We start from the raw sequence: 13,268 nt of genomic DNA, 5'->3' as shown, positions 1-13,268 counted from the left end.
TGGTTTTAGTTTATATTTAAATTGTTACTTTAGTTATCTTATTCTTCGAAAGATAATATTAGATTTATTTTGAATTTGAATTTTAGGATAGAATTAGGTTATGAATAAGGAAGAGATGATTCACTATAAAGGATCCATCATCTAGCATCCAACATCTCATTAAAGATTGAAAACCTATAATAAAGAGCTTCCTTGAGACAAAACACTTAGAGTAAAAAATTTTAATTTTCCTCCCAAGTTAAACAAAATTGTTAAATCTATTTTGAAAAATAAGTTGCTTTCAAGGTCATGAAATTTTAAAAGGATTCTCATGATATAATCTAAATTAGAGTTTTTGAATATTCTTAAATCCTTAAGAATGCAAGATTCATCAAGATAGGAAAAGTCTACACGTGATCATAAGGATTATTATAAATACTATTTTATTGTTAATATCCAAATTGAATTTGAATTAATAAACTCTTCAATACTTATCACTAAGATAACCTCTATTTATTCTTATTTTTGCTTGAGGACAAACAAAATTTTAAGTTTGACGTTGTAGTGCTTTGACATCTTTAGTGATTTTTACATATCTTTTTAATTAATTTTCTTATGTTTTAAATGAAGTTTTTATAGCCAATCATATATTTCGAGTTGTTTTTGAATTATTGTTCGTTCAGAATTAGTTTTTACAGTAATAATGAGAAGAGAAACAAACAAGGAAAGACACAAAGTGAACTTCTAGGAAAAAGGGCGCTAGACGCCCAAGACTTTTTAAAATGGGTGCCCAACACTCAAAATACCAATTCCAGCTCCCAAATGGGTGCCTAGCACCTTCGAAAACGGCAACAAGACTGGTGCCCAACTTGAAAGGCTGGCGCCCAGTGCCAGAAGCTCCACAAAGGCTGGCACCCATACTTGGCGCCTAACTTTGAAGACTGTTCCACCTCTCAGGGGTCCAAAAATGTATTGGCGTCTGCACCAAAAGTCCAAATTTAGCGCCAAGTTTTAAAGTTCAGCACCAATTAACCAAAGTCCAGTGCCAAGCTCGGAATCCCTCCCAGGACGTTTTCGATTCAGCCCAAACTCTCTAAAAGATTCAAGATTTGAATGATTAGTTATTGTTAACTTCTTCTAGAAGGATAAGATTTGGTTTTAGTTTAGATTTAAATTGTTGTTTAAGTTATCTTATCCTTCAAAAGATAAAATTAAATTTATTTTGAATTTGAATTTTATGATAGAATTTAGGATATAAATAAGGAAGAGATGATTCATGATCAAGGATCCATCATCTAGCATCGAACATCTCATTCATTAGTTTTAGTTATCTATTTTTTATGAGTAACTAACTCTCTTTTGTTAAGGGTTAGAAGCTCTGTTTGATTTTTATGGATTGGTAATTTAATTATTTATTTTATTTTATTTTTGATTAATGCATTGACACTCTTTCAAGAATTGATGAGTCTCGTTCTTCATCTTAACGGTTAGAAGTATTGGGAAATATTCTAATTTTGTTTTGGATCTCTTTATTCTCTTGAGAAAGTTAATACCAGGATTAGTTTGAAACACTTTCTCACAATTTTTCAAAATAACTATGGATAGCTTTTGAAAGGTTATGTGGCGTTAAATCAGAATTATGCTTACCCTCTTTTTCTTAATTAAGTTAAAGAGAAATTAAATTGTTAAGGAATTGGAGTTTGATTATATATGGTTTGTCGTGAAAGTATTTTGCATGAATCAAAGTAAATAAATATGAGGATTCCTGACGGAGGAAAAATCATCAGTAAAGAATTTCACAAAAATAGAAGCATTGCAAGTATAGTTCTAAACCGACAATTCAACCTCAATCAAATTTAATATGTTTGTCACTTAAACAAACCTAATAAAATTAACCGAAGTATTAAACCTCGGGTCGTCTCTCAAGGAATTGCACGGAAGTGTACTTATAATTGGTTATGAGATTATATCTTTTTGGGTTTTTAATTGTTGAACAATGAATGTAAATGACAAGAAGATAAACTAATAATTAAGAAAAGTCCTAGCAAGGATTGATAACTAGAATTCCTATCCCTATTATCAAAGTCACTTGTGATGGTAGTTGCCTTTTGCTATCACTTAGTTAACAAGAAACTTTGACAATTCAAGAGTCTCTAATTACTCAATCTAAGCTAAGAACATAAAAAGCTAATTTAAAATTCAACCAAGCATTTTATCAAATACTTGGAAGGCATAAAATAACAGCATAGAAAAGTAATAAGAGAATATAAAACCCAAAATCAAAAATTACAAAACCAATGATAACAAATAAAAGAAGAAGCAATAAACATGAAATACTTCAAATTGCATAAAAAGGGGAATCAAATCTAACATGAGAATTCATAAACTAAATTGGCAACATGAAGTAATTAACAAGGAAAATAAATAAACTAGAATGCTAGAACAATTAAAAGTAAAAGAGAAACTAAATTGAAATAAGATAGAATTTAGAAATTGGAAAGGAATAAAACTAAGACCTAAAACCTAGAGATAGGAGAGGTCTCTAGAAACTACATCTAAAACCTAAAATTATGTGAATGAGAAGTTGTTCCTTGATTCTGCTCGACTCCCAGCCTCTAATCTGTGTTTTCGGGTTTGAACTTGGGCCAAAAATAGCCCAGAAATTACCTCCAGCAATTTCTGATACGTACAGCACGTGGCTCTGTCACGCGTACGCGTCGCCTGACAGCAAGGCAACTATGGCAAATTGCATATCATTTCGAAGCCCCAGATGTTAGCTTTCCAATGCAACTGGAACCGCCTCATTCGAACCTCGGTAGCTCAATTTATATGATCGATTTAATATGAAGAGGTCAGGCTTGACAACTTTGTAATTCCTTCAATTTCTTGTATTCCTTCCACTTTTGCATGCTTCCTTTCCATCCTCTAAGCCATTCCTGTCCTATAAACCCTAAAAACACTTAACACACATAACAAGGCATCGAATGGTAATAAGAGAGGATTAAAATTAGCAAATTTAGGGCCAAAGAAGTATGTTTTCAATCATAGCACAAAATTAGGAAGAAAATGTAAAACATGCGATTTCTATGAATAAGTGTGAGAATAGTGGGTAAAATCCACTAAATTAAGCACACGATAAACCGTAAAATAGCGGTTTATCAATCTCTCTACACTTAAACATTAGCATGTCCTCATGCTAACTCAAGAGAACTAAAAGAGTGAAGGCAAAATGGTAGAACTTATGCAATGCAATCTATCTAAATGTATCTTGCTATTCTAATTACTCTATATATATATATATATATATATATATATATATATATATATATATATATATATATATATATGTGTGTGTGTGTGTGTGTGTGTGTGTGTGTGTGTGTGTGTGTGTGTGTGTGTGTGTGTGTGTGTGTGTGTGTGTGTGTGTGTGTGTGTGTGTGTGTGTGTGTAATATATGCACAATCAATGGTTAAATCAATCATATCAAAGCATATTCACCATTGAGTTGAGTTAATCAAAAGAGTTCACAAACTTGCAAGACAAGCAATGATCAAATATGGACATATGGAAATGAGCAATTGAACCCTTACTGGATTTGTATATGCACTCTAATCACTCAAATGTTTGGGATTAAACCTCTCAAATCTCCTCTAATCATGCTTTCTAAAATTTTGTTCTTCATCTAACCAATCAACAATTATCAAGTGTACAAATGCAAATATCATGAGGGCTTTTCAAGGTTGTAATGGGGCTAAGGTAGGGGTGAGGATATATGTATGGCTAAGTGAGCTATCATATGAATCTTTGACTAACTTAAGTTCTCACCTAACACATACACACACTCTATACAATTCTAAAGTCAAGCTTAGCTACCCAAAATCTCACTTTTGTATATTTCACACACTCATGTATCAATTTTAATCCCATCTCATATGTATTGATCCTTTTATTGAACTTAACATTGGGATAATTTTGTCCCATATTCATTTATTTCTCTCTTATATATATATATATATATATATATATATATATATATATGAAAGCATAGTAAATCAATGCATATGGTTTTTATAATTTCACATGAGTAGCACCCAAATTCTCATCAACCAAAGTTTCCACATTTTTCCACACTTAATTGACACATAATCTCTATCTTAAGTTAACCAAAGATTCAAATGGGGGTAATTAATCTTTTTTCGCTTAAGGCTAGTGATGTGGTGATATAAAGAATAATTGGGGGTTAAAAAGGTTCAAAGTGGCAAACAAAGGCAAATGAAATGGTAGGCTATTTGAGATTAGTGTGCTAATATCAAATGATGGCCTCAATCACATATATGTATGAACATACTCTAAATAATGGACATACAGAATGGAACAAACTAAAGATTGCAATCATAGAGAAGAAAACACACAAGAATAAAAACCATGGTTAAATAATGTAACCATGCAATTAAGCTCAAAACTCACGGGTTGTGTGTTCTTTGCTCAAATACCATTTTCCAAACTATATATATATATATATATATATATATATATATATATATATATATATATATATATATATATATATATATATATATATCATGCAAAATTCAAAAAGTTTTAACTCAAATCAATGTGAATCTTAAATGACTGTTCTAAGAAAAATGTATTTCTTGAAATTTTCAACAAAACAGCATCAGTTTAATAAAGCCCAAAACAGCATCAATGCACATATCAATATCAGGATATCATCATTAAAACTAGTCAAAACTCAGCTATCGACAAAAGTGTAGCAGCAACAAAAATCATCAACACAAAGCATCAAGATCATATCAGCCATGAACAACTAAACATATATCAAATCAGACAGCGGGAGCAACAGAATTTAAACCTAAATCCACTACAAAAACAATTTACTACCTAACCACCTATGGTAGCGCGAAATTGTGATCACTACAACTCAAATAATCCAAAAACTTGGTGCTCAACACCATGGCATAAACACAACTTCGCACAACTAACCAGCAAGTGTACTGGGTCGTCCAAGTAATAAACCTTACGCGAGTAAGGGTTGATCCCACAGAGATTGTTGGTATGAAGCAAGCTATGGTCACCTTGTAAATCTTAGTCAGGCAAACTCAAATGGATATGGGTGATATACGAATAAAACATAAAGATAAAGATAGAGATACTTATGTAATTCATTGGTGGGAATTTCAGATAAGCGTATGAAGATGCTTGGTCCCTTCCGTCTCTCTGCTTTCCTACTGTCTTCATCCAATCCTTCTTACTCCTTTCCATGGCAAGCTTATGCAAGGGTTTCACCGTTGTCAGTGGCTACCTCCCATCCTCTCAGTGGAAATGTTCAACGCACCCTGTCACGGCACGGCTATCCATCTGTCGGTTCTCAATCAGGCCGGAATAGAATCCAGTGATTCTTTTGCGTCTGTCACTAACGCCCCGCCTTCAAGAGTTTGAAGCACGTCACAGTCATTCAATCATTGAATCCTACTCAGAATACCACAGACAAGGTTAGACCTTTCGGATTCTCTTGAATCCGCCATCAGTTCTAGCCTATACCACGAAGACTCTGATCTCACGGAATGGCTGGCTCGGTTGTCAGGCGAGCGCTTGGTTGTCAGGCGATCAACCATGCATCGTGTATCAGGAATCCAAGAGATATTCACCCAATCTAAGGTAGAACGGAGGTGGTTGTCAGTCACACGTTCATAGGTGAGAATGATGATGAGTGTCACGGATCATCACATTCATCAAGTTGAAGAACAAGTGATATCTTAGAACAAGAACAAGCGGAATTGAATAGAAGAACAATGGTAATTGCATTAATACTCGAGGTATAGCAGAGCTCCACAGCTTAATCTATGGTGTGTAGAAACTCCACCGTTGAAAATACATAAGAACAAGGTCTAGGCATGGCCGAATGGCCAGCCTCCCAAAGAGGGTTCAATCATAAAAACATGATTAAAAGCTCTCCAATACAATAGTAAAAGGTCCTACTTATAGAGAACTAGTAGCCTAGGGTTTACAGAGATGAGTAAATGACATAAAAATCCTCTTCCGGGCCCACTTGGTGTGTGCTTGGGCTGAGCATTGAAGCATTTTCGTGTAGAGACTTCTCTTGGAGTTAAACGCCAGCTTTTATGCCTGTTTGGGCGTTTAACTCCCATTTTGGTGCCAGTTCCGGCGTTTAACGCTGGGAATTCTGAGGGTGACTTTGAACGCCGGTTTGGGCCATCAAATCTTGGGCAAAGTATGGACTATCAAATATTGCTGGAAAGCCCAGGATGTCTACTTTCCAACGCCGTGGAGAGCGCGCAAATTGGGCTTCTGTAGCTCCAGAAAATCCACTTTGAGTGCAGGGAGGTCAGAATCCAACAGCATCTGCAGTCCTTTTTAGTCTCTGAATCAGATTTTTGCTCAGGTCCCTAAATTTCAGCCAGAAAATACCTGAAATCACAGAAAAACACACAAACTCATAGTAAAGTCCAGAAAAGTGAATTTTAACTAAAAACTAATAAAAATATACTAAAAACTAACTAGATCATACCAAAAACATACTAAAAACAATGCCAAAAAGCGTATAAATTATCCGCTCATCACAACACCAAACTTAAATTGTTGCTTGTCCTCAAGCAACTGAAAATCAAATAAGATAAAAAGAAGAGAATATGCAATGAATTCCAAAAACATCTATGAAGATCAGTATTAATTAGATGAGCGGGGCTTTTAGCTTTTTGCCTCTGAACAGTTTTGGCATCTCACTCTATCCTTTGAAATTCAGAATGATTGGCTTCTTTAGGAACTCAGAATCCAGATAGTGTCATTGATTCTCTTAGTTAAGTATGATGATTCTTGAATACAGCTACTTATTGAGTCTTGGCCGTGGCCCAAAGCACTCTGTCTTCCAGTATTACCACCGGATACATACATGCCACAGACACATAATTGGGTGAACCTTTTCAGATTGTGACTCAGCTTTGCTAAAGTCCCCAATTAGAGGTGTCCAGGGTTCTTAAGCACACTCTTTTTGCCTTGGATCACAACTTTATTTCTTTCTTTCTTTTTCTTTTTCTTTCTCTCTTTTTTTTTCGAATTTTTTTTTTGTATTCACTACTTTTTCTTGCTTCAAGAATCATTTTAATGATTTTTCAGATCCTCAGTAACATGTCTCCTTTTTCATCATTCTTTCAAGAGCCAACATTCATGAACCACAAATTCAAAAGACATATGCACTGTTTAAGCATACATTCAGAAAACAAGAATATTGCCACCACATCAAAATAATTAAACTATTATAAAATTCAAAATTCATGCAATTCTTTTCTTTTTTCAATTAAGAACATTTTTTATTTAAGAGAGGTGATGGATTCATAGGACATTCATAACTTTAAGGCATAGACACTAAGACACTAATGATCACAAGACACAAACATAGATAAACATAAGCACTAAAATTCGAAAAACAGGAAAATAAAGAACAAGGAAATTAAAGAACGGGTCCACCTTAGTGATGGCGGCTTGTTCTTCCTTTTGAAGCTCCTAAGGAGTGCTTGAGCTCCTCAATGTCTCTTCCTTGTCTTTGTTGCTCCTCTCTCATGATTCTTTGATCTTCTCTAATTTCATGGAGGAGAATGGAATGTTCTTGATGCTCCACCCTTAGTTGTCCCATGTTGGAACTCAATTCTCCTAGGGAGGTGTTTAGTTGCTCCCAATAGTTTTGTAGAGGAAAGTGCATCCCTTGAGGCATCTCAGGGATTTAATGATGACAACTCCAACTGAATAACAGAGGTGACAAATGAGATGAGGAAAGGCTAACCTTGCCAAGGTAGAGGACTTGTCCGCCACCTTATAAAGTTCTTGGGATATAACCTCATGAACTTCTATTTCTTCTCCAATCATGATGCTATGGATCATGATAGCTCGGTCTATAGTAACTTCAGACCGGTTGCTAGTGGGAATGATTGAGCGTTGGATAAACTCCAACCATCCCCTAGCCACGGGCTTGAGGTCATGCCTTCTCAGTTGAACCGGCTTCCCTCTTGAATCTCTCTTCCATTGGGCGCCCTCTTCACAGATGTCTATGAGGACTTGGTCCAACCTTTGATCAAAGTTGACCCTTCTAGTGTAAGGATGTTCATCTCCTTGCATCATGGGCAAGTTGAATGCTAACCTTACATTTTCCGGACTAAAATCCAAGTATTTTCCCCGAACCATAGTAAGCCAATTCTTTGGGTCCGGGTTCACACTTTGATCATGGTTCTTGGTGATCCATGCATTGGCATAGAACTCTTGAACCATTAAGATTCCGACTTGTTGAATGGGATTGGTAAGAACTTCCCAACCTCTTCTTCGGATCTCATGTCGGATCTCCGGATATTCACTCTTTTTGAGTGAAAAAGGGACCTCGGGGATCACCTTCTTCAAGGCCACAACTTCATAGAAGTGGTCTTGATGCACCCTTGAGATGAATCTCTCCATCTCCCATGACTCGGAGGTGGAAGCTTTTGCCTTCCCTTTCCTCTTTCTAGAGGTTTCTCCGGCCTTGGATGCCATAAATGGTTATGGAAAAACAAAAAGCAATGCTTTTACCACACCAAACTTAAAAGGTTTGCTCGTCCTCGAGCAAAAGAAGAAAGAAGAGAGTAGAAGAAGAAGAAATGAGAAAGAAGGGAATGGCTTTGTGTTCGGCCAAAAAAGGGGAGAAGTGGTGTTTAGGTTGTGTGAAAATGAAGGAGTGAAGATGGGTTTATATAGGAGTGGGGGGAAGGGTATGGTTCGGTCATGTATGGGTGGGTTTGGGAGGGAAAGTGGTTTGAATTTGAAGGGTGAGATAGGTGGGGTTTTATGAAGGATGGATGTGAGTGGTGAAGAGAAAGATGGGATTTGATAGGTGAAGGGTTTTGGGGAAGAGGTGTTGAGGTGATTGGTGAATGGGTGAAGAAGAGAGAGAGTGGTAGGGTAGGTGGGGATCTTGTGGGGTCCACAGATCCTGAGGTGTCAAGGAAAAGTCATCCCTGCACCAAATGGCATGCAAAAATGCATTTTGAGCCAATTCTGGCGTTAAACGCCGGGCTGATGCCCATTTCTGGCGTTTAACGCCAAGTACTTGCCCTTTTCTGGCGTTTAACACCAGTCTGGTGCCCCTTTCTGGCGTTAAACGCCCAGAATGGTGCCAGACTGGGCGTTAAACACCCATCTGCTAGCCTCACTGGCGTTTAAACGCCAGCAGGTTCTTCCTCCAGGGTGTGCTGTTTTTCTTTCTATTTTTCATTCTGTTTTTGCTTTTTTCATTGATTTTGTGACTTCTCATGATCATCAACCTACAGAAAACATAAAATAACAAAGGAAAATATATAAAATATAACATTGGGTTGCCTCCCAACAAGCGCTTCTTTAATGTCAGTAGCTTGATAGAGGGCTCTCATGGAGCCTCACAGATACTCAGAGCACTGTTGGAACCACCCAACACCAAACTTAGAGTTTGAATGTGGGGGTTCAACACCAAACTTAGAAGTTGGTTGTGGCCTCCCAACACCAAACTTAGAGTTTGACTGTGGGGGCTCTGTTTGGCTCTGTTTTGAGAGAAGCTCTTCATGCTTCCTCTCCATGGTGACAGAGGGATATCCTTGAGCCTTAAACACCAAGGATTCTTCATTCACTTGAATGATCAATTCTCCTCTATCAACATCAATCACAGCCTTTGCTGTGGCTAGGAAGGGTCTGCCAAGGATGATGGATTCATCCATACATTTCCCAGTTTCTAGGACTATGAAATCAGCAGGGATGTAATGGTCTTCAACTTTTACTAGAACATCCTCTACAAGTCCATAAGCTTGTTTTCTTGAATTGTCTGCCATCTCTAGTGAGATTTTTGCAGCTTGCACCTCAAAGATCCCTAGCTTCTCCATTACAGAGAGAGGCATGAGGTTTACACTTGACCCTAAGTCACACAAGGCCTTCTTGAAGGTCATGGTGCCTATGGTACAAGGTATTGAAAACTTCCCAGGATCCTGTCTCTTTTGAGGTAATTTCTGCCTAGACAAGTCATCCAGTTCTTTGGTGAGCAAAGGGGGTTCATCCTCCCAAGTCTCATTACCAAATAACTTGTGATTCAGCTTCATGATTGCTCCAAGGTATTTAGCAACTTGCTCTTCAGTGACATACTCATCCTCTTCAGAGGAAGAATACTCATCAGAGCTCATGAATGGCAGACGTAAATTCAATGGAATCTCTATGGTCTCATTTTGAGCCTCAGATTCCCATGGTTCCTCATTGGGGAACTCATTGGAGGCCAGTGGACGTCCATTGAGGTCTTCCTCAGTGGCGTTCACTGCCTCTTCCTCCTCTCCAAATTTGGCCATGTTGATGGCTTTGCACTCTCCTTTTGGATTTTCTTCTGTATTGCTTGGAAGAGTACTAAGAGGGAGTTCAGTAATTTTCTTGCTCAGCTGACCCACTTGTGCCTCCAAATTTCTAATGGAGGACCTTGTTTCAGTCATGAAACTTTGAGTGGTTTTGATTAGATCAGAGACCATGGTTGCTAAGTCAGAGTTGCTCTGCTTAGGACTCTCTATCTGTTGCTGAGAAGATGATGGAAAAGGCTTGCTATTGCTAAACCTGTTTCTTCCACCATTATTATTGTTGAAACCTTGTTGAGGTCTCTGTTGATCCTTCCATGAGAAATTTGGATGATTTCTCCATGAAGGATTATAGGTGTTTCCATAGGGTTCTCCCAGGTAATTCACCTCTTCCATTGAAGGGTTCTCAGGATCATAAGCTTCTTCTTCAGATGAAGCTTCCTTAGTACTGCTTGGTGCATTTTGCATTCCAGACAGACTTTGAGAAATCATATTGACCTGTTGAGTCAATATTTTATTCTGAGCCAATATGGCATTCAGAGTGTCAATCTCAAGAACTCCTTTCTTCTGACTAGTCCCATTGTTCACAGGATTCTTTTCAGAAGTGTACATAAATTGGTTATTTGTAACCATTTCAATTAGTTCTTGAGCTTCTGTAGGCGTCTTCTTCAGATGAAGAGATCCTCCAGCAGAGCTATCCAAAGACATTTTGGATAGTTCAGAAAGACCATCATAGAAAATACCTATGATGCTCCATTCAGAAAGCATATCAGTGGGACACTTTCTGATTAATTGTTTGTATCTTTCCCAAGCTTCATAGAGGGATTCTCCTTCCTTCTGTCTGAAGGTTTGGACTTCCACTCTAAGCTTACTTAATTTTTGAGGTGGAAAGAACTTTGCCAAGAAGGCATTGACTAGCTTTTCCCAAGAGTTCAGGCTTTCTTTAGGTTGTGAGTCCAACCATGTCCTAGCTCTGTCTCTTACAGCAAAAGGGAATAGCATAAGTCTGTAGACCTCAGGGTCAACCCCATTAGTCTTGACAGTGTCACAGATTTGCAAGAATTCAGCTAAGAACTGATGAGGATCTTCCAATGGAAGTCCATGGAACTTGCAATTCTGTTGCATTAGAGAAACTAATTGAGGCTTAAGCTCAAAGTTGTTTGCTCCAATGGCAGGGATAGAGATGCTTCTCCCATAAAAGTCGGGAGTAGGTGCAGTAAAGTCACCCAGCACCTTCCTTGCATTGTTGGCATTGTTGTTGTTTTCGGCTGCCATGGGTTCTTCTTCTTTGAAGATTTCTGTTAGGTCCTCTACGGAGAGTTGTGCCTTGGCTTCCCTTAGCTTTCGCTTCAAGGTTCTTTCAGGTTCAGGATCAGCCTCAACAAGAATGCTTTTGTCCTTGCTCCTGCTCATAAGAAAGAGAAGAGAACAAGAAAATGTGGAATCCTCTATGTCACAGTATAGAGATTCCTTGAGGTGTCAGAGGAAAAGAAAAATAGAAGGCAGAGGTAGAAAATTCGAACTTATCAAAGAAGATGGAGTTCAAATTTTTGCATTAGGGAATAGTGTTAGTCCATAAATAGAAAGATGTGAGAAGAGGGGAAGCAATTTTCGAAAATTAAGTAAAAGATTTTGAAAACATTTTGAAAAACACTAATTGATTTTCGAAAACCATGATTGAGAAAGAAGTGAAGTGATTTTTGAAAAAGATTTTGAAATTAGAAATCAAAAGGATTTGATTGAAAGCTATTTTGAAAAAGATGTGGTTAAGAAGATATGATTAGTTTAAAAAGATGTGATTGAGAAGATATGATTTGAAAAACAATTTTAAAAAGATTTGATTTTGAAAATTAATGACTTGGCCATCAAGAAAAGATATGATTCAAACATTAAACCTTTCTCAACAGAAAAGGCAACATACTTGAAATGTTGAATCAAATCATTAATTGATAGCAAGTATTTTTAAAAAAAAAGAAAGAAATTGATTTTGAAGAAGATTTGATTGAAAAGATTTGATTTGAAAAAGATTTGATTTTGAAAAGATTTTGAAAACTAAAAAAAATTTGATTTGAAAACAAAATCTTCCCTCTTGTGCCATCCTGGCGTTAAACGCCCAGAATGGTGCACATTCTGGCGTTTAACGCCCAAAATTCTACCCTTTTGGGCGTTAAACGCCCAGCCAGGCACCCTGGCTGGCGTTTAAACGCCAGTCTGTCTTCTTCACTGGGCATTTTGAACGCCCAGCTTTTTCTGTGTAATTCCTCTGCAGTATGTTCTGAATCTTCAATTCTCTGTATTATTGACTTGAAAAGACACAAATTAAAAATATTTTTGGATTTTTAATAATCAAAATGCAACTAAAATCAAATAACAATGCATGCAAGACACCAAACTTAGCAGTTTGTATACTACTGACACTATATGAGACACATAAACACTCAAGTCAAAAGAATTCAAAGATCAGAGTAAGAAATCATCAAGAATTACTTGAAGATCCTTGAGACACATGAATGAATGTATGCAATTGACACCAAACTTAAAATGAGACACTAGACTCAAACAAGAAATTTTTGGATTTTATGATTTTGTAATTTTTTTGTGTGATTTTCGAAAATTAAGTGGAAAAAGAAAATAAAGGTATCAAAATTCTTAATGAGAATTCCAGGAATCATGCAATGTTTAGTCTAAAACTCCGGTCCAGGAATTAGACACGGCTTCACAGCCAGCCAAGCTTTCAAAGAAAGCTTCGGTCCAAAACACTAGACATGGCCAATGGCCAGCCAAGCCTTAGCAGATCACTGCTCCAATAGCAAGATTGATAGAAATCAACAAGCTCTTGTGATGATAAGTTGAAACCTTGGTCCAATGAAATTAGACTTGGCTTCACAGCCAGCCAGACTTCAACAGATCATCATGAAACACTAGAAT

The 13,268-nt window shown here is 37.0% G+C and overlaps 1 non-coding gene across 1 annotated transcript; it reads left to right on the top strand.

Annotated features, from left to right (window-relative positions):
• The first annotated feature begins 11,102 nt into the window (after nucleotides 1–11,102).
• LOC112713557 (small nucleolar RNA R71) lies at nucleotides 11,103–11,210 on the top strand. The gene has a single exon (XR_003158532.1). It is a non-coding gene; the product is annotated as a small nucleolar RNA R71 (small nucleolar RNA).
• The last annotated feature ends 2,058 nt before the right edge of the window (nucleotides 11,211–13,268 follow it).

This window comes from Arachis hypogaea, chromosome 1, assembly GCF_003086295.3.
Source record: "Arachis hypogaea cultivar Tifrunner chromosome 1, arahy.Tifrunner.gnm2.J5K5, whole genome shotgun sequence".
Classification (NCBI taxonomy): domain Eukaryota; kingdom Viridiplantae; phylum Streptophyta; class Magnoliopsida; order Fabales; family Fabaceae; genus Arachis; species Arachis hypogaea.
Note: the sequence above shows the minus strand (reverse complement) of the source record. Positions and strands in the feature narration are given on the sequence as shown.